General features: G+C 39.6%; 1 protein-coding gene across 1 annotated transcript in view; it reads left to right on the top strand.

Moving 5' to 3' along the window:
• The window catches only part of GLIS1 (GLIS family zinc finger 1), a 201,999-nt gene that overhangs the window by 100,899 nt on the left and 79,568 nt on the right, over positions 1-21,532 (top strand). The window lies entirely within an intron of this gene.

Below are 21,532 nucleotides of genomic sequence, written 5' to 3'. Positions count from 1 at the left end.
TCATTCCTTCAGCTGCACAATAACCCATAGAGTTGTGAGAGCAAAAGGTTCAAATGGGAGTTTAGAAAAGAAGAAGAAACTTGTTAAGGATTTTAAACAGTTAAAAGAAGAAAACTAGTATCTTTAATTACATTTTCAAAGATAGTTAGGGGTTTTTTAAATTTGCAAAACAGAGCTTTAAAAATGAGTAAAAACCATTGTTCTCTTCTGATCAAGAAGATGTAAACAACATCAGTGTTCCAAAAAGAGGATCTTGGGAATAACACCATCTCTGCATCTGCCCACCATGATGACAATATGGCCAAACTAAAATAAAAGTTAATGACTTCCATTAAGCTTTCCACATGTTTGAAACAACAATGATATAAGTAGGAATGAAACAGACTGAAGCAGATGAAGCAAAACAAGTTTGACATAAGCTTCCAAATTGGGCCATGAAATTTGAAAAGTCTTATTTGTAACACCCACATGCACACGCATGTGTGTGTGTGCACATACGCACAGGAACACACACACAAATAAAGGGAATGATCATGGCAACAGGTTGTGGTTCTTGATAGGCAGAATTTTCAACTATATGTCTATTTTATTGATTTGATCAGAGAATGACATAGTGGAAAATGCTTGTAAGGAAGTTAGATCAAGACAAACTTTTCCATGGCAAGCTGTAGCTTTCTGTGGAGGAATAGGAAAGAATGTTTATATTAAAAACTTACTTTTTTTCATTTGTTCAAGAAAAAGCTTACTGGCCTGCAATGGTTGTGGAAGGGAGAAGGAAGAAAACAACAGTATGGAAAATGTTCTACAGAGAAAATTTTTCTCTGTAAGTGGTCATCCTGATTATCTCTTTGATTGAATAAATTAAAAATATTATCTTAATGTCTGCACTGTTCAGTGGGTAGTCTCGCTTTGAGAGAAAGAATTGACTTGCTTGTTTCTAGAAGTAGCTCAATTACAATTTGTAAAAGTACAAAGGAATTTAACATCCTATGCATATCTTTTATTTGGTCATAAATCATCAAAGGATAATGCATGTTAGTTGCTTTTAAAAAAAAAAGTATAAGTAAGCTGTGAAAGCATACTTACAGATTTTATTTTAGCCTACTTTTTTGTTTTAGTGTTTTTATCACCTGGAATTAGATCAATCTTCTTCCTGCTTTTATCTCACACTTTTTAAAAGCAATAATTAAAATGTGATACCCTGATTAGCTTTGCTATGACGCTGAAAGATTCAGTAGACTCCAAGGGTGAGGGAAATTTTGTCTTTTTCTGCAAAATGCATATTTGACAGGTATTGTGTAGCAGATTTCTAATGTTACATTCCCATTCCTGCAGGAAACTGGATAAAGCAGAGGCATTAAATCATGTAATATCTTAGCAAATGCTAAAAATTTCCTACTTTCAATTACGTTCATCTGCATTAAAGAACCAGCTTTTGATAATGTGTCAGGATTTAATGTTGTGAATAGGTAGGAAAAACCTTTGCATCTGATATTGCAGACAGCCTTCCTGGGACATGCACACAGCCTTGGCATGTAAGTACATAGAGATCTGTTTTATTTGAGGAGATATTGTAGTTGTTCCCATACATGGAGTGGCCCACTCAGAATTAGGAGCTTTACATTGCACAACTTGCAGTTAACTCTTCTATTCCCAGAATAAGAGCCTTCCACTGTCAGCAGAGGTATCCGTCTATTACATGTTACAGCCTGGAATCCTGTGTGGAGTAAAGCTGGATCCAAGTGAGCACATGCAAAATATGTCCTCTTTACAAATTTAGTTTTCTACCCTGGAAAGACCTTGATCTAGCAGGGATAAGGCCCAAAGCTGCAACACGGCTCCTTAAAGTTATTAATATCAAGTGGGGATTATTTGCTGAGCGAATTCCATTCCACTTTAAACAAGGGTTGCCGTGCAGTGTTTCATTGTGCAGTGATGTCATGTCATTTTAAATGATGAGCTTTTCTTTTGATGTGGTAATAATTGTGCTGTTCTTCCTGCAAATTAAGAAGGCAATTCATTCTCTGTCTATAGTCGTCTGAGATTTTGTTTCATTTTTGCTGTAGCCCTTTAAAGTAACTTTACATCTCTTGGTATTTGTAGTGGAGATTTTCTTTCACTGTTCACAATTACCCATTGTACTTTCTTTTTAAGCCCTTGATTTTGTTCCTCTCTGTAAAATTACTGCCTGACTAGGTATTGAACTGCTCAGGAGAAGCTAACAGTGAGCAGCACCCCGCCCTCATTCATGAAAGTACTTTTCCATGTAAAATTATTAATTTCTTATGACAGGCTTTGCTACTATGTACTGTAATAGACAAAGGAATTTTGGAATTCAAGCTACTTGAGAACAGGAAATACATGAGACATTTTGATTGAAAAGTAAATGGTTCACTAAAACGGCAGTTAATCCTTTTATTATCTTTCCAACAGCAGTTTCCACAATACTTTCATGAGGTAAGCTTCCTTCAGTCCAACTGTAACACTCTCATCGTTACAGCTGGTTTAGATTTAGCTGCCTGCTTCTTTCTTTACTACAGACAATCGACAGGCAAAACAATATCTGGTGTAGAGAACTGCTGATGTCTCAGGTCCATATTCTGCTTGCTGTGTCTCATTGCCAAAAGCAGTACTATGAGTACTCTGTTTTCATATTCTGTTAAATATTCTAATTAAGTGGTGCCTTCTCGTCATTGTGTCCCTCAGTTTGGTTTTTTCCTTGGGCTCTGCAAGTAGTCTAAAGGAAACTACCTAATCTCTTTGCAATATCCTGTTATGTTTCATACTTAACTCATGTTATTTTAGTTTTATTAAATTTGGGGTTCATCTGCATTATAATCAAAAATATATCCAACAAAAATAATGATGCAATGCCTTTAAGACTTTAACTTCTGAAGATTAATTTCATGCTTTTTTAGATTTGATGTCCCAGACAATTGGAATTTTGATTGTCTGAGACAGCAAAAATTAGCAAGATTAAATGGTTTTTATTTTTAAAAAAAAAAAAAAAGTTTCTCATAGCTGCATCTTTTGCTGTCTTCAGTTCTTCCAGTACTTTGGTGGGTAGGACCCCGCTGATCTCCAGATACTGCATCCTCAGTTTGAGCCTCTGCTTGCAAACGTAAATATAGGGCTGCTCATTTAGTTGTCTAGAATTGTTTGATTTAGACAAATCCATACATGGCTTATCAGTTTACCCTCTTGCACTCCTGTGGCTTCATAAAGAGTAGAAAATTAAGTTCCCATCACTGCATGCATATGTGCTCATGGAACTTTTGTTGCAGGTCTCCACAGACATGATCAAGGTAGATATATTTATCTTTACGTAATTTCTACATATGCAATGAGTGCTTGTAGAGATTAGGTACCATAACATATGTGGTATCTGTGAAAGGAGCTGGACAGTGATAATAGCCGTTGCTGATGTCTGTAGTGCATGTATTTCAGAGAAACAGATGCCTCCTGAGTATGTTCTAGGGCTGTCTGTCACATCTTGTTCTCGCCTGGATAGTTAAGACTTTGAAGCAGAATCTTTTTTTCTTGTATGTATGCAACATACTCAGTCTGGGAATAGCCTTGATGCAATGATTTGGGTGCTGTATTGTGCACAGTGAAATCCAGCACCTGTGCTGTTTGTAGTCAGTCCTTTTGAATCCCTGAGGGTGAGACACTATAGGTACTGCATTAAACATGGGGAAATTGAGACACAGAGAAGATAAGTAACCTGCCTAAAGGCATCTTTAGGCAATTCCAGCATTCCAGCGCAGATCTTGTGTTCAAATCACTACATCACACAAACTAACCATTTGCAATCTACCTATGAAACAGATTTTTGTACAGATTGCATAAAAGATAGAGCTCCTGCTGAACTTCCTGATATTTTTACTGTACATCTCTGACAGGTGGTTTGACATGTCATAAACCTGTGAAAACTTTCATCAGAAGGCTCGGCTATGTTTGTAACACTTCATAGGCAGCAACCTGGTTATTACGATTACAGGAGAAAGGGGCCTGTTGAGCAGATTAGTATTATTGCTTCTGCTGCTAAGGAAACCAACGCGGAATTTCTCTTCTCAGTCGATAGCAAGTATTACGCTGTCTGCGGTCAGTGGGGAGCATGTGTCTAGCAACGCATGGTGAGTAATGAGATCTCTACAGGCTACATCTACAGATGAATCTAAGGGACAGCATCTACAGGGATAATAGGTCTGCATGCAGCAGCCTATATGCTTTTGAGTTACTTCACCTAAACAATAAGTTTCCGTGCCTGACTCAAGGGAGCGTTGTGGAAGTCTGGAAAGTATTTTCAGGTTTTGGAGTGGAGGGTCTCATGCAGTGATGCCAAAGGAGTGCTTTAAAAAACCCAAAAATAATATTAGCCTCACTTTCGTTCCTTTGAAAGCAATACTAGGAAGCATTCATTCGATCAAAGCTGCCTCACCAAAGATCTCTTTCTATTAGGTCTCTGATGGCATTTCCCGATACTGTCAAGGAACTGCAGCATTAAACACACTCTGATTAGAGGAGCAGACAGCAATTCAGTGGTTTGGTGAAAACACAATGTTTGTCTGTTTACAAAAACCACTACAGATTACACGACAGTACAAATGGTTTTAGACATGTTTAGGCATGCACCAGCACTGGAGGGCAGGCTGGCAAACGGCTTTAGGCTTGGCACTGTGTCAGCTCATCCCCAAAGGCAGCTGGTGAATTTGAACTCTTGTCTGTCCACAGGAGACTTCCACACTAGCAGATCTTGCAGAGCAAAAGCTGAAGAAGTGATTGGGCCCAGATTCTTCTGTGACTGCAGTAGAACAAACATGAAAATTTGCAGTTCTTAGTGCAGATGGGAAGTACAGTGCAATGGTACGACACAATGGTGTGGTGCCCTTCGGGGCTTGAGACCTGCCTTCTTGAGCTGAGCTGCAGAGGGAGTAGCTGGTGGTGTTTTTTTTCCCAGAGGGATTATCAGCTTCCCGATGTGGCCCTGGGATTGCTGACCTTCAGGACATTATGTGAGGTGCATCTGTTTAATCAACTTGATAGAAGAAGGTGTAGGATGCTGAGCCAGATGGACTTCTGCTCTGACCAGGCAGGGCTGTCTGCCTTTTTTGTTGTTTTCCAGCATTTTGATATGGGTTAGGTCTGGCTGGCATGCTCTCAGGTTTTTTTTGTTCTCATAAATCTAAATAAATATAAATGAAGTAAATTCTGACTGTTGCTGCCAGCATCCAGAATGGTTTTCAAATTCAGTTGTGTGCCTTAAAAATGTTATACAGGGCACTGAAGAAATGTGATAAATGGAATATGGTAGTTAGAGGTATAGCATGGAACTTCCATGGAGGGGGCTTTCAAATACCTACTTTTTTATCCTATAAGAACATTTAATTCTGCAAGATTTTATTTCGTTTGACTTGATAAATTATTAAGTGATCTGGGACCTGATTAAAACAGAATTCTCCTGAAGTTTTCCTGGCATATTTATATAGAGCTGGTAACTGTGTTTAGACATTGCTGTTCATTCTGTTTTTTAAGTAAGAACCAAAGTGAGGTAGTAACTCACAACATAGTGGGTACTCACCCTCTGAAACTCACTGCCATAGGTTGCAATTTAATTAATTACCACTATTATAGTTCTCAAGGTGTTGGGTAATTTCCACTAATAATACTTAGTATCTACTGAAGGTAAGGTGATAGGACTAAGCCGAGAGTGGTTTAGGGAAGAGATAACCTTGTGACACAAGGATGGATCTTCATTTCCATGTTCCACATTAGAGATTTTACTAGGTATTCCATGCCAGTTTTTTCAAACCAGTAGTAGTATCACTGTACAGCAGAGCTCTGAGAAGAAAGCCATTAGTGAATCTGGGTCACATTCAGTTTGGAAAACAAAATGATGGGGGGACAGGGAACAGGACTGGAGAATTTTGTTGCTATTGACATTTTCTAAACAGTGTACTGTTTTGGAAATAATGAAATGTTTCTGTATTTTAACCCCTCTTTTTTACTTTCTAGTTCAGAATGAAAAAGCGTTAAACAAAGACCCTTTTTTTAGTCGTTTAAAAGTTTTCCCCATTTATTCAGTGTTTTTATTTTGTTAGCACAGTCCCCCAAACAATTACATTTCAGCTCATCTTGGATTGAGTTCTCTTCTCTTCATTCTTCAGTGTTTTGATTTGGCTACTGAAATACATATTTTTTTACCACAATTCCAACTGTGACATGAGTAGAAGGAAAATGATCCACTTTCCTACAAAGCAGCAGATATTTGTTAGAATCCTAAACACTCTGAGCTTTTGGAAAAATACCTGATAACGATCTGATCGACAGAGAACATCTTAAAGGAATGAAACATTTTTGTATGAGAAATAGTTCTCCACAGTGACTTCGCTGCTTGGCAGTGTTGCAGCAGATAGAAGAGGTAGTTGTATTAGAACTCGTCCACGCTGAGCAAAGTCATTCATGTTCTTAGTCAAATAATATAGGCTAAAGTATGCACAGCTTAGAAAATTGAAATTTATTAGTTGTGACCTACAACGTCTGGCTGCCATACAGGCTTCTAGGCATGTCTCCCAGGTCTTTTTGGAACATTTCTGTTAGGCTCTTTTCCCTTCCCTTTGCCCAGTTTGCACACAAAAATGACATCTCGATACCATGTTTTTATCTTTATTCTCTTGTCCCACAAAAGTCAGTAAGTAGTGATTTTTTTTCCTCATTTTAAGACACTCAGAATTATTTCCAGCTCTGCTATGGCCTAGTTTTGGATGATACTCCACATGTAGATTTATTCAAACCCCAGTCTCAGCACAGACCTATAAACCTCTCATGGGGCATCACCTCTTGAAGATATCTTGCAAGCAGCCTCTCAACTCCGAATTCATTCCAGCTGCACCACAAGACCACTTTCTTTGCCATGCAGATCAATGAATTCTATCAAATAATCACATCTGAAGATGCAAAAAGGGAAAGGCTTTCCAGTCTCTAAGCACTGGGTTTGCAATAACTCTTCAGGATTTCTGTAGCTCACCTTTTTCCATGTAGCAAACATGTGACACGATTTCTTTCTCACTGTGCATCCTGTCTGGGACTGAATTGTCCATCAGTTTCACTATATGAATCTGCACAGTAGGAAAGATCAAGTGATACACCTTCAACTAGTCAGATGCATTCTCCATTCTAGTCATAAGTTTTACAGAGCAGTAAATATAATTGTGAACTACGTGCTTCCTATAGGAATGTCTTAATACACCTCAAGAGTACCTCAAAAACGTGTCTAGCAGTTGGGTCCTAAAACTGTAATTCTACAGGGTCCAGCATCGTTTTGGCAAGGTGAGTTGTTTCCAGAAGGTCTGGGAAAGAAAGTTGCATTCAGTGACTTGCAGGCACTCTGCAGTTATCTAACATCTAAAAGCAGTGAGAGAAGAATTTTTTTTTTCCACCTAAATTTTGATTAAAAAAAAAAATTGTGTCTGAGTGTTACTAACCTTGTCATTTAGAAGGCAGAGAGCTTGAAAGTCATAAAATTTTAAACAAAATCTTTGTGATTGTGTTCTTGAGGTTAAGTGCTGGGCTTTATTTTATTTCTGTGTATGTGTTCTGTAGGGATTATTAAAAATGGCATGGAATTGTTCTGAACTCTCAGTGATTTAGCCTTTCTGAACAGCAATTAACCTCAAGAAAGAAAAATAGCTTAAATCACCTGGCAGAAGGCTTGGTCAAATTAAAGAGCAGTAAAATTAAATATTGTTTAAAAACTCTGCCAGTGATATATTCATTAATGTTTCTTATTAGGCCAATACATTTAAATACTCTGTATTAGTGAAACATATGTCATTTAATAAAAATGTTAATCTACATTTGCAGGCAGCACAGAGGCTGTATAGTATAGTCTCAGGGGAGAAAGAGGAATTTAGTGCACATTAAAAACTTTATACAGTCATTTATACAGTTGGATCTCAGTTCTAAATGTGATACATTTGTTTGTTACTTCAGGGCAAACCAGCAACAGCTAGCCTTTAACAATCGGATGAGAAATAAAAAGCCGTCGTTCCCCAGCGCAGAGTGTTTGTGTCAGCTTGCGCTTCACAATGGGCCAGATCCTGAAACCTTCACTCACTTGTTTAGCAAGTAGTCCAGTGGGCCTAGTAAAAACATAATGTGTTATTTAAACTAAATATATCAAAACTCAACCTTCTGGCATCTGACAATTCACATTAAGCAAGATTTTCAAAAGCAGGCCTTGGTTTTGGATAGCTTTATTTTGGAGGTGCCCTGCTCGAAGAAGGGCATCTCTGAAGTTGAGATCCTCTTTCTCTCAAACCAGGCAGTGTGAGTTACTGACATTTCCTGAGCACTTCTGGAAATTCTGACCTTGGATCTCCATTTCCTCACAAGTACAATGAAATAAATCTCTCTGGAGCACAATGAGGGTGAATAATCACAGTGAGGTAGTGAGACCAAGAATGTAATGCATCCATAATGCTATTTTGCATGTCTAATGGTTCCTTCTGAGAATCTCAGAACTCTTTCAAACTTCTGCCTGCCTACTACATTTCCTGTGCGGTGAAAACTCTTGTGCCCAAGTTCCAGGTACACTTGAATTAAGGCAAATTACTCTGCTACTTTCTGTCCCTGTTTGCACTGGTGTAATTGTAAAGAAGCCCTGAATTTACACCAGGGTAGGTGAGCCCAGAATGGCTTAAAAAGTGCCAAAAGTCACAAATTGAGTGTCTGGCAGAAAAGGCATGAAAAAGAGCTGCTTCTTCCCAAAGTGTTTTCTCTCTCACCTGTTTCTTAAAGTCAGTGTGAGACTATGCACCTTTATTGACCAGGAGGTCCCTTCCACTTCAGAGCATCGTTCATGTGAGTAAGGATGTGCAAGACAGTGATTTTATTGAGCTCTACAGTGGCTTTCAAAGAAAATGTTGCCGTTATAGAGTATTCAGCGCCCTGTATTCTTTCTCAAGGACACCTGTATTTTCTGTGTTTGGATAAGGCAAAAAGGGCTTCCTTTCAAATAGCTATGCATTTACATCACATACATTTGTTACTGCCTGACTTTTCTATTTACATCCCTGGGCTGATTGTGGAATCAAGGAACAATATGAGTTTTATTCCAAAGTCTGCTTTTTTTTTTTTTTTTTTTTTGTCTATAGCAGTGTCTTCCCTCAATCTCCTTTGATTGTTGTGTACAGATAACATATGTGTGAAGAGATCCTACTCTCAGGTACAGTGTAGCTGCAGTGTTAAATAATTGATCTTGAGCTTTCTTTTGAAACTGCATCCAAGGCATTTAAAAGTGGGAAATGGAAAAAGCATGTTCTCATAATCCAGCTCAGTAAAGTTTGCACAACTGCTCTTTGTTTCATCATCCCTACAATAAATCTTTCATTTTTGCCAATTGCAAATGCCTACTAAATCTGCAAATGATTACTTCCCTGAATTGTGTTGGGATTCTTGCAATACATTTTTCTTACATGGGTAATGATAAAATAAGAGTCCATCAAAAATATTTTATTGCCTGGCAGAGAGCCTTTTATGAAATGGTTTTGATTCAAGGAGATTCTTCCAAGTGTTTTAGAACCGTTGCTTACAACTTTCCTTTAACCCTTGCATGGAGGGCTGCCAAGCCCTGGGAATGTCAGAAATAACATTTGTCAGTCAGCGACTGGTAGAATGTGGGACCTGGGTATCAGTTTAACCTGCAGCCCTTGGACTCAGCCTGAGAGCATGCTGCTTCAACATGTACTTGTAAAGGGTATTGTGTTACTATTAGATTAGAAAGCTGATGAATGTCAGACTGGTGGGAACCTTGTAAAACTAATCTGCTGTGTCCATGTTGATTTCACTGCTTCAGTGAGAGAGTGAGGAAGATGGAATATTACAAAAAGGAAAACACAAGGCAAAGGTGGTAGGGCCATCTGGGTCACTCTGTTGTTCCAGGTAGCATGTCACCTTACAGTAATCCCTTCAGTACACCCAGAGGCACAGAACACTTCATGTCTGGGCCTTTGAGAAAGATGTAACATCAACACCATGACTTGTAAGTCAGAATATTTCAAAGTCATGTGAAACAAATCCTGCCGTTTTTTTTTCCTGGTTTGAAAATATGTACAACTTCTTTGTCTGCCTCTGCATAGGAACTGGCCAGCTGTAGGACTTGCTTTGTTTTCCCTTATAAAGAGACACAGTCTAACTCGGTTCCCTGTAGATCTTGAGCACACTGTCTTCATGTAAAACAAGGCCCAGAGGGGCTACTCCTGGAGTGGCACAAGTCATGATGCCTGAAAACATATTCTAGGACTGCAGGGAGAAAGGATCTGGCAAGAAATCTACCTTGTGATACTTGCTTGCACTCACAGAAAAATAGCAGTAGACCTGACTCAGTGTGGGGTGCTCTCAACAAAACCACATCTAATGCTTGACACGTTGCCCACTTGCCTCCATGCAATAAATTGTCTCCTGAGACAAGACATGGGGAGAACAGAAAAAAGCAGATTATGTGAAAATACTTAGAAGTATCACAGTTATTCACAGACTTTTATCTTCCTGCATGTACTCAAACATAGTGACATTTTTAATTGCATGGTCGTGGTGATCTCAGAGTTCACTGTTTACAATGCTCTGGTCTAACTAAACACTTTTAGCTTGTGCTTTGTCTTCAAGGCCGAAGAGTGAAAAGATAACAACAAACATGCAGAAAACAGCAGATGCATCAGATGCACAGAGCACACTGGTTTAGTCAGTGCAAGTCTTTTAGCCAGGTAGATGCTAAATAGCATAGTGCTTTACACTTCAGATTGGCAAACCTTCTCTTGTATATATCTTACTTCTGGGCTGAAATGATATGCCAAATTTATCTCAGATGATCACTGATGATTTTTGTTCAGATCTTGAAAGGAGGGAATCAGAAATACTTCCAGGTGTGAAGAGACTGTGCTGAATTTAGAGGGAGAGGTATTGGAGGTGCACAGGGAACCTCACAGGAAAGGCGAGGTAAGGGATTTTGTATCATCTCTCCTCATAGATGGGTATTGAAAAGCAGCAAACTTATAACTTTTTAAAGGAAATACTTTTTAACACTAAGCAAAGTTGAAGGGATCAGAGTGGAAGGAACCTTGGTGAAGCATGAATGTTCTTAACTGTGGACTGTGATATCCCTAACCTTCCATCAGTACCTCTCAAGCTACTTGTGGTTGGGCCACTAGAATGACAGCATATTTAAAACATGAATATTTGTAGTTGCATTACTTCATTTCTAGTGCTGTAAAAATACCATTCACATAATGGGGGAATGGCCTGCAAGTTCTCATTATTTCAACTGCTTTGGAATTACAGGAGTTCTGTTCCTTTATGGCAAGCATCCATTTCTCGTTTTAGCATCTTTGGCACTCGCCTAAAGGATGGGAAATTAAAAAATGATTAAGAGGACAGAGAGACAGTCTTTTAAGGCAAGATTAAAGGAATTAAAGAAGGGCTGGGGTGGGGAGAAGAAGGAAAGGGAGGGATTGTTTAGAAGAGAATAGAGAAGTAGGGATGATTAGGCAAAATCAAGCAAAGGAGAATTTAAAGCTAATCTTTCAGTAATCTTTCCTAAAAATGAGGTGTATTTTAGAGTGGAATAATTTCTTAGTGGAAATAGAAGATGCCCAACTGTATGAATAATATAAGGTAAATTGTCTGAAAAACTGGAAAATACATTGTAGAGAATAATTTTGAATGTAAACTTATTCCTGATTTCTACCATGCTGTGAAAACTGATTGCATCATTAGGCATATGAGAAGGAAATCATAGAATAGTTAGGGTTGGAAGGGACCTTTAAAGGTCGTTTAGTCCAAGCCCCCTGCAAGGAGCAGGGACATCTCCAACCAGATCAGGTTGCTCAGAGCCCCGTCCAGCCTGGCCTTCAATGTTTCCTGGGATGGGGCACCCACCACCTCTCTGGGCAACCTGTTGCATTATCAGGTACAGTTTAAGCCTTCAGGTGTCTGCACTCTCAAGATACTATTTGTATATTTTGTCCTCTTAATGTTGCTATGAGGTAGCTGGGGATAGTCACCATGCAGAGAGGTGGTGCTCAGCATCCCCTGAGATGTGGGCCCCAGGCAAGACTCTCAGACCATTTCACAAATGGACGCTTGCTTTGCACGCTGGCAAGTGTGAAATCAGGGCTGACTGGCTAAAGCAGTCAGTTTGCCAAGAAAGATACCTTTTGTTTTGCTTTTCCCTTACCAGATTTGACCTTTATAGAACAAAAAGTTTCTCCTTGCCATGAATGAAAGCTTTGCTATTGATTCTAGTGAATGCTAATGTACCGCATAGACCATTGTGCCAGAAATGTCTGTGCCATGACGTGTGGATATTTTGTTTCTACTGTGAAATTGGGCAGGTAAAGGCTATTGAACACAGCAGCTTCACCTGCACATCTCTGGTCCAACTTCCTCAAAATTCAAGCAGTGAAATTAAAGGCTTGGATCATGCTTGTTTAGTGTGCATTGATCAGTGTCCCAAAGCCCTGGGGACTGGTCTGTGTTTGGCTGGGGAAGGGTGCAGGGCACAGCTGTACTGGGGATGTGGGAGCTGCACAGGTATGGGATCACAATCAGATGCTGCTAAGCAAAATCTGTGGAGAGGGAAAAAAAGCCAGCTCCTTTCTAGACATCTCCTCTGCTAAATCTGTGCTTTGGCCTGTGTTCATCAATTCTTTGGCATCTCTGAGCATGATAGACATGGCAGAAAAGCAAGATAATGAAAAGCATGATGATGCTGCCTTCCTGGTTTACATTTGGCATGGATTGAGATTCCTTGCAAAGGTGTTTGCTGATCAGGAAGTGCAGAGCACACCAGCTCTCTATTTGCTCTTAGTATTTGCACCAGCCATTCTGAATGAGTTGTTCCTTTTAGCCTGTGAAAGCACCCCCATTAAGAATTTGTCTAATGGTTGTAGGTGGGCAACAGAGGACTATCTTTGTGTAACACCAGTGGTGCAAACTTAGAAGGCACATTAAGCTTATTTTGAATATTTCAGCTTGTCAGATTAAGTGTAAATTGCTTTAGGAAAGTCTGTATTGGAACACATCTCTGAATGGCAAGAGAAAGAAATGGGGATTGTAGACATCCCAAATACTTTCAATTTCGATTGTTTATAGCAACGCTGAGAGAAACTAACACTATACACAAAACTGGTTTTGAAACTGCCCTTTTTTTAGAGTTAATGACCCACAGGCTAATGGAAATTTGCCAGTTTTTACCAGCTGGGATCTGGCCTGATTTTGCTGGGAAATAAAAGTGCAAGGCAAAGAAACCATTTGGATTTTTCAAAGTCTGTGATGGTTGTCTTCTCTCATTATATAGCCTTCACTTCTGCGCATGTTGTGTTTATAATTGACCTGTACTTAGAAATGCTTGCTTTGTCCAAGGACAGCATACCCTGATCTCCCAGGCGCTCCCTTTGATGACTGCATTTAGATCCAATTCTGTGAAAACCCAAACCCATCCCAGTCAGTGTGAGAGAACTTGTATTAAATCACGGCTTTGAGGATCCACTGACACAGCTCAGCTGCTCTGGCTCCATCCAGGAGAGGGTAGTCATATGCATTTTATGATACTTACTCCATTTCTTGCACTCAGGTCTTTCCAAGGCGTTACCTGGGGATTTCTCACGTGACAGGCATGGCCCATTTGGCTCACATAATTAATCTGGGAAAGGCAGACTCTATACCTGAGTGCGTTTCTTTGTAAAATCAACAAAAGAGAGGGAGCGAGCCATTTATACCGATTACGTATACAAAAAATAATCCCTAAAGGCAAGACTATATAACGTGCATTATGTTCAGGCAAGTATGGGATCATTAGTGTCATTCATGATAATTTGATTTACCCCCATGGCTTCTAAACAATACATGGCTCATAGCCTTGTGAATTGGAAAACTCCTAGGTCTTACTATGATGAAGGTTCTTTTGTTGTAAAAGTTTCTTTACTAAGATAGATGTTACTTCAGTTCACACTAAACAAATTGGCTCTCCGGTTTTCAGTCTCAGTTTGCCAGAGACAAATCATGAAAGCATCTAGTTGTAGCCAAAACAAAACCATATTTTCTTTAAAAACATGGCAATGTAACATTCTAAATCTATGGTGCTTTTCCCAGGAACCATTTCAAGCAAAAAAACCAGCTGCTTTAGACAAAACAAACTATCAAACCTCCATATTAAATTGAGTGCTTTCAATTGCAGCGTTGCACTGAAAATTTTGTCATTGTTTCAACTCTCTGTCCCTCCATGCAGTCCAAGACACCAGTGTATAATTAAGAAAATGGTAAATATAGAATACTGGCCGATGTTGCTTAAATACAGTTACCAGTAAACAATCATAGCTGGACTGTCTAATTTTGAGGACTGATTGCAGCCAATATTCATTTAGATTATGAGAGATGAAGAACAGAGAGCCTTTAAATCTGATTCCCAGTCCTTTACATTTATGAGTGTAGGGTGGCTTTATTCATGATCTGAGTCTGGCTCTGATAAATTTTGATAAATCTTTCATATTGTTATTATAGAAATGATAGACACATCATTTAGCTATCAAGCTGTTGGGCTTATGTGAGGGGAAGAGAGGTTGGTGGGAAGGGCTGAGAGCAAAGAGGCTGATTATTCTGCTCAATATATAGAAGTGTTTGCTGGTGAGAAGGCAGCTCTCTGCTGTTGGCTGTGCTGGAGCAGCTGTAAAGTGACCATTGCAACTCCCAGGTGGGATGGTAGCTGATGCTGCTCTCCCACCTTCTCAACTGCTCTTTGCTTTGGCCTGTCCACTCTGGAGCAGGCAGTGACCATGCAAAGCCGTGAGGGACAGACACTTCTGTGCCCCCCAGCTGTGGTCTCTCCAGGCAAGGCAGGGGTCTCCATCCTTCATGCACCTGCATGGAACCTTCCCAGCTGCAAACTTTAAGCCTCTGCCAATTCCTAAAGGCAAATTTCAGCTGCTCTGAAAGCAGGGGCAAATTTCCCATTGACTGCAAACACGTGGGAGCACAGCCAAGGCCAGAATGATACAAGCTTGATAATCAGGACTCAGTTCACAAGATTTTGAGTGCTGCTGCTGCTGCAGAGGTGAATGACTTTCCCTAGGCTTTGCTGTACTGCACACAGCTCCTTCCTACGGTAACTCTGAGTGCTACTCTCCGTAATTTGTTCCATGTGTTTGGAAACAGGGCGATTCAGTTTGGGAGGCTTTGAAGTTTTTAGCTCAGGTTTAGGTAAAAAATGCAATATGAATCATCCAGGAACTTTGTTTTCTCAGTGAATTCTATGGTAATTGCACATTGCAGCAATGTTTAGGGCAAACTGTGTAAGACATTGTAGCCTTTTGTTACAGCCAATGAAGTCCCACTGAAAGCCGAGTGTTTGTCAAATTAAGCAAACAGCTCATGCCTAGCTGTCTGGTGGGTATTGGGAGTGCAGTGCTAAAAGGAGAAGAAAAAGAGACAGCTCCTTTATTCTTTCTTTCTTTCTTTGTAAATCTGACCCTCTCTGTTTCATGGATGGTGGATGCAGAATTTTAACTTTACCACATACTGATTGTTTTAATTTTTGGTCTTGGGGTATCCAGAAAACCAAAAATTAAGATAGGAATTAGTGGAAAAAGGACCATTTGTTATTTATTGGCTCAGTGTATCAGTTAATTCAGGAATTAATAATATTGAGAGCAGATATTGGTGCTTAGGCCAATGTGTTATTTGTATCCAGGAGGGGCAATCTCACCCCTGCGCTGGTGTGGGGAGACCTTGTCAACTGCCAGGGCCAGCAGAAGGTTCAAATGCCTCTTTCTCACCTCTCTTTTGTAATGGTCACTCTCCGGAGGGAGGTGGGTGAGAACAGGCAAGGAGATGTGAAGAGCACTTGCATTTATAGAAGCTTAAAGGTTTCTCAGACCCTATAGTAGTAAGATGCAGACTTGGAAATACCAGAGATGGGGTAGGTGGGGCTGGTGTTTGGCACACGAGAGGTGCCGAACACGTTCGGGTTTGAGACACAAGCTCTATTTTCCCTCTGGGAAGGCAAAAGGTAGCTGTGTGGGAGTCCTGTGGCTCAGCCACCGTCCCTGTGTGTGTTTTGTTTGGACATTTCTGAACTTATTACCTCTTTGGTTGGCACTTTGGGTTTTAGCAGCAGTGTCCTATGCAGTAGTTATTTTGGAGCTTGGCTTCCCCTATTTGTACCGGGTCTATTCATTAATAATAATGGAGTGTAAAATCCTAGCTCTTTTTTTAGGTTATCAAAATAAATGCAGTCTTTGTGACCAGTTTTAGTCCTATGTGGGCTATATGATCTGTGCTATTTAAATATTTGGTCATTGCGTTGCCTTCCTGCTGCCTTATTAAGTCTTCTACAGCACTGGCTCCAACGAGGAATTAAGTTCACTGTGATAGGAAAGAGTTTCTCCTTTACTTCCAAAGCTACTCATGGTGTGTTTGGAAAGATAAATAGAAAGAGAATGCAGACCAAATGAGAACGCATATACAAGAGAACAATCTCACAAAATGAGAAAATCAGAGGTTACATCATATTATTGTAAGAATACATTATTTTGTTTTCAAAACTGTTATTCAACAGTGGGATGAATTCTTGAGTCATCTAGTGTTTGAACTTCCAAAATGGCTTGTGGTTGTTCCATCGTTCTTCTCACACAGTCCCCAAAGACACACAAAGCTACAGGCAGTGATTAATCTTTCTATATTAATGGCCTGATCCAGCATTTACTGATGTCAAGAGAAAGCTCATATACTTCAGCAGACTTCGGAGCAGGCCAGTGATTTTTAAATATTACGCATAAGCAGTAAATGAGAAGCAAGGTAGGAAAATCTTTCCAAGTCCTGTAGACCTAGTTTAAGAAACTGCTGTATTCTGTTGTAAGGCTATCTAGAAACCTTAAAATATACTTAGAAATACACAAACAGATGGCTTATAATTCATTGTGATCACTTCCTACCTTTGATCTTTTATTTTAACTTACCATCACTTGTGTGCATGTGTGCGTATGTGAAAGTAAATAAGTTAATCCTAATTGTCTGAAGATATACATATAGACATATAACAAAATGTATTGCTTATATAATGCCATAAATGAGCATAGTGTTTGTGTATAAATTATATTTATCTATAAATTTCCTACAGTATATATGGCCAATATAAATAAATTCTTGTCACGGTAGTGATTTTATCTATATATTTGCCTTATAAACTAGCAGGTAATAATTTAATTCAAAAGGTCCTTCCAAAAATGCAATTAATGCCTTTTGTTATAGTTTCCCTGGGTTTAATAATCCTTTCTTCCAGATTTATATTGGTTTCTGGAAAGTAATGCTTATTAGAGTGTTTTTCCAAATTGGCCACAATAATCCACTGAAATCTGCCAGCTGAATCATTGCTATGCTTGTGAAATTGCCAGGATCGCCTGACAGTTATTACTGGGATGGAAGGGGAGGGGGAAAGGGAATGAAAGTTTCATAATATGTCACTGTTATTGATACCTTGGCCAGGGGTCTTAGATTTGGATAGAAATGTTTACCGAATTCTATATGAAAGATGGAATGCCTAGCGGTAGATTGGCAGCGCTGCTATAATGGAGACAAAATTTAGTAATTTTTTTAGGCAACTCTACTTCATTCTGGGCATGTTTAAAGCTTTTATATAAATATATATGTGCATGCACGCCTGTATATATGGCTATGTAAGTATCTACAGATATATATGTGTGCATACTCCCTATACTCCACTTCACCAGCCTAGTTCTTGGAGAAAGGAAGGGTGTATATATTCCTTGAACTAGGGTCATGCTTTACGTACAGAATCCCACCACCTGTGCAAAACATGTTACTAAGTCACAGTTAAATCATTCACCTGCTGTCAGGCACATTTAACATCTTAAGGTCCTCATTCTCTTCTGTGTGCTGCAGATGAACGGAGGAGGCAGGGAGCGAATAGCCATAGGTCCAATGCGTATTGTTTTCTCCTGTACTTCTGAAAGGAGCTGATTTCACATCGTCTCAAGTAACCTTTCGTGTGAACTGCTGCAGAACTGGACCCTAACCCTCATTTGAGAGAGATTTACATCCCTAGCAGATGCTGGCAGTGGGACACTGGATCCTGCTGCCTAGCTGAAAAGGTATATAGAATCATAGAATGGTTAGAATTGGAAGGGACCTTCAAAGGTCATCTAGTCCAACCCCCCTGCAAGAAGCAGGGACATCTCCAACCAGATCAGGTTGCTCAGAGCCTCATCCAGCCTGGCCTTGAATGTTTCCAGGGATGGGGCATCCACCACCTCTCTGGGCAACCTGTTCCAGTGTTCTATAACTCGCATCGTAAAAAATTTTTTCCTAATTTCCAATCTAAATCTACCCCCCTCTATTTTAAAACCATTACCCCTCATCCTGTTGCAACAGGCCCTACTAAACAGGGATCCGTATAAAAGAATAGCAGGGCTATGGCCTGCCAGGGCTATGCTGGAGGGAGAAAGACAAAATGCCTCCCTGCTTCGGAGCCCTGGCACCACTGCTGGGACAGACCTTGGGTGTGGATGAGTGCTGTGGGCTCTGGGTGTCTGGGATGAATGTTGTGTCCAACAGCCATCCCTGGTGAGACTTTGCTCGGGGCGGTCCCTACCCCCAGTGAGCATTTATGCACAGGATTTAAATTCTGGTGGTGTAAACAGGCTTTTAAAAAAATAATCTTTCCGACTAATGGGCAGGATGGGAGGTATAAGGAAGAGCAGTGTGCTGCTGCCCTGGCAGCTGGGCTGTACTGCATAAATGTACATAGACACATGTAGGTGGAACAAGTGGCCTACGCGGGGAGCACAGGGCTGTCGTTTGCCCTGCTCGGGTGTAGCAGCAGCTTTATTATGAAAGTTTTGCCTTTTTTTTTTTTTTCCTGTAGATTATGAGCTGAGATAGTAGATGCCCACTTCAGTCAGCCAGAAAAATATTATTCTGAAATATTTTTTCATTCCATGATACGCAGTTAAAGACTATTTCCATCTCAGCAGACATTAATGTGCAAAATGATGCTTTAAAGCAGTAAACTCGCCCTAAATTTTCTTTGTGGTGAGGGTGTTCCCATAAGTACCAGCCAGTGCAAAGGACACATTGCTTTGGAAGTATCTTTCTGATCGTTTCTGTCCCCTAGCAGTGTGTATGGGGTCATTTCGAGTGCTTTACAGTATCAGGGAGCAGCAGACAGATGTGCTTCCCCTTTACATGTGCAAGCCTAAGTGACAGGCAATGTGAAGAATCAGCAGTGCTGTTTACATATGAACACCAAATACTGAAGTTAGCGCAAGCCAACTGCACTGCAGAAACAGTCGTCTTCAATTTTTATAGCCTTATAATTTGTAAGACAATTTTTATTACTCTGATTGGAACAGAGACGATGTTTGTAATGCCTGTTTATGCCATTTCAAACTTGAACATAAATCTCATTTTTTAAGGGGATTTTGTGGTTTTCTTGGCTTTATGGATTTTTTTTTAATCCTTCTTTTATGCATTCTGATAAATTAAACCAAAATAAACCCAAGGAAAAAAAGTGATTCTTTAAAACAAATTTATTATTTTATCCCTTCTTTGGACAGGAATTTTCATCAGGAGACAAGGATAGAACATTCTATTCATCCTTCGCCTGCTAATTTACGCTGCTGTCATTATAAAAGCCATAATGATGTCCAATAACTAGTAACAGGAACTGTAAGGAAAAGCTTTGTAATATAATGCTGCTCCCCTTTTCCTCCAGCTGCTTTGTTGGTGGTCTAGACGTAATTCCAAAACGTGTGAGATGGTTCTGGGAGAGGAGCATGCAGCTTCTTTTGTTTTAAGAGAAGTCCAGGCCTAAGATGGCATCATGTAGGCTTCTGCTGTGGCTCTGAGATGCAGTGGGCTTACTGTAGAAAGCTGCAGATTAAGAAATGATAGCTGTTATTTTTCCAACAAAAGCAGATCTTGGATTCTGGTGGGGTGGCTTATAGGGGATGCTTTTAACCATGCTATGGGATTCTGCCTTAGGTGTTAGGCATAACACTTAAGATTAGAGTGTGTACATAGCAGTATGTGCCTGCAAGTCTAATTAATTTCTAAAAGAAACCAAAGATACTTGATAAACCCATCAGTGGTTTAATGTGAATATGTGTTGACACCAGTAGTTTTGTTCAACATGTATAAGTACTTTTAAAAGGTAGCACGTGCTATCCGGCTACATATCTGATATTAAAATATGAGTTTATTATTGCAAGGTGGTAAGAATTAGTTGCCATTTGAAATTGAACTTGACAGTGTCATTCAAAAGATCCCCTTCTGAGCATTGCTGTGATAGTAGAGCGCAGAGGCATTAAAGGATAAGCCTTTGCCAGCAGCTGCCACAGAGTAGCAGGTGAGATGTGACTGCTTTTCCCTATGTTTATACATAGAAAATGACTGTGGTAAGACTGGTATCTGCTAGCAAATACCAACTTGTTAATGTTGCCCAATGTAAGTGGTTGATGTTTTATCAGCATTACTGAAGCTGCTTTTAATTTTTTTTTTTATTTTGTTATTTTCAGCTGTTCATTATTACGGTAGTATGTTGTTTATGGAGGTTATTTCCGTATGTGTATACCCGGAGTTGTGTGCTGTTTGAGGGAAAGTTAGTTGTTTTGCCTATAGAAGAGTATGAGTATGGCTTAGTTTTGGGGTTTTTTTTTTTTCCCAGATTAAGATTTCTCTCAGTGCAAAAGGGATGTTGGCATACTGATTTGACCACAAGTGAACCGCACTTGTTAAATGTTTAGATGAACTGATGGCATTTGCAATAAAAAAAAAAGTAATCTTCTTACATGGAAAATTTAGGTAAAAAAGTGTATGCAAAATCTTTTGTCCCTGGCTCTCAGTTCTAAGGACTTCTAGCAAAGTCTCTGCAACTGCTTTGGTGCAAGTGAGATGAGAATCTAGCCCCTTCGTGACTGATATCCTTTGAGTACACAATGCAGAAGACTCATGCAGCATCAAGTTGTTTTCGCAACTAATATTTGACAATTTTTAAAAAGTTTTCTTTTAGGCTGAGTTTTATGTAAAGCTGTTTACATTAAAGTGACATCCAATTAAAGTGTATCATGTAACCCACATCACAGTTCAGCACACATTTTCTGTTTTAACTGACATATGGCCTCATTTATGAAAATAAAAATCATCATGTTTTGATGATATGTTCACATAATTTATGTGGAAAAGCAGGGGGAGAGAGGGAGGGAGAGAGAATGCTTTTACTGTGTAAAGCTATTATTTTCTGTGATTCATTAAATGTCTTTTAACCCATGTGCGCAGGCAAATCCGTCCTCTCAATTCCTGTCCAGCTGTCCCTCTCCATGTTGGACCAAGGGATTTAATATCTTTTATGGGCAGAGACAATAGATAGACAGAAACACTTTGTACAGTATCATCCCATACCATAGGCATTCTTATGGTAATGATTCTTTAGTATTCTGTAGAGGAGATAAATTAGTTAACCTCA

This window comes from Chlamydotis macqueenii, chromosome 8, assembly GCF_036417535.1.
Source record: "Chlamydotis macqueenii isolate bChlMac1 chromosome 8, bChlMac1.mat, whole genome shotgun sequence".
Classification (NCBI taxonomy): domain Eukaryota; kingdom Metazoa; phylum Chordata; class Aves; order Otidiformes; family Otididae; genus Chlamydotis; species Chlamydotis macqueenii.
This window is presented reverse-complemented; position numbering and strand designations above follow the sequence as displayed.